Source organism: Populus euphratica, unplaced genomic scaffold, assembly GCF_000495115.2.
Source record: "Populus euphratica unplaced genomic scaffold, PopEup_1.0 scaffold666.1, whole genome shotgun sequence".
Lineage (NCBI taxonomy): Eukaryota > Viridiplantae > Streptophyta > Magnoliopsida > Malpighiales > Salicaceae > Populus > Populus euphratica.
This window is the reverse complement of record NW_011500286.1, coordinates 67,677-68,591: the sequence shown is the minus strand read 5'-3', so window position 1 is coordinate 68,591 and position 915 is coordinate 67,677. Positions and strand designations below refer to the sequence as shown.

The 915-nt window shown below is 34.4% G+C and overlaps 1 long non-coding RNA gene across 1 annotated transcript; it reads left to right on the top strand.

Moving 5' to 3' along the window:
* Positions 1–299: 299 nt before the first annotated feature.
* On the top strand, positions 300–771 carry LOC105113212 (uncharacterized). The gene is made up of 2 exons (XR_839909.1): positions 300–530; positions 628–771. It is a non-coding gene; the product is annotated as an uncharacterized LOC105113212 (long non-coding RNA).
* Positions 772–915: the final 144 nt, after the last annotated feature.

Genomic DNA, 915 nt, shown 5'->3' with positions numbered 1-915 from the left:
CAGGTTCATCCATCATATTTAAATTGATATTCTTAACTACAATTAATGTTTGATTTCACAAAATCGATTTCTCATCCATCCTGAAGTAATCTCTAGGCTTTGCCTTGTAACAATGCAAATTGAAAGAAATGCAAGCATACAAAGCTGTGCTAACTTAACTTAAAAGAATAAATTACAAGGAGTAAAATTTTGATGACTAAAAATAAAATAAAATAAAATAAAAATAGTGCACGGTTCATGTGAAGATTTTTCTCAAGGATAGTTAAAAACAAGTCATTCATATTAATTAGAGCAAAAGATTGATGTAGACGAAAAAAAATAACACGAGAATTTTACTTTATAACCATCCAATAACCCTCAAGTAAAGACTTTGATATCGTTTGACCAATGTCATTATGACGGCACCTAACGAACATAGATTCCGAAAAATCTCACTGCGCCTGGCACAAGATTGAAGGTCCATGATCCACATTGCATTACATGCTAGATTCTCTGTCTTGGACACCAGGCCAGGTACAGTAATTACTGCTATGGGAAATAGAACAGAGAAGACATTAATTAATGCAAAAATAGCAAATTGCTTGTTTATTTCAATCGGAGAGCCAGGACTACGGTTAAAGCACGGACATGTGTTATTTCAGTCCCCAAAAAGCTAGTACATGCACAGCATCACAGTGTTGCTCCCTAATCATCATGCAGTGCCTCAAATACGTTACATGAACTGGGAAATCCTAATTCTTACAGCAAGAGGAGTACTACTTAACGAAGATATAAAAGATTTAATTACCCTGATATTCATCTAGAGGTACAAAATCTTTACCCATGTATTAAGGCTTTTCTAATTTCTGACATGTATTCCGATAACAAAATCCAACTCAGCAATCCCAGCAAGGTATTGTAGTAAAAGATCGATCC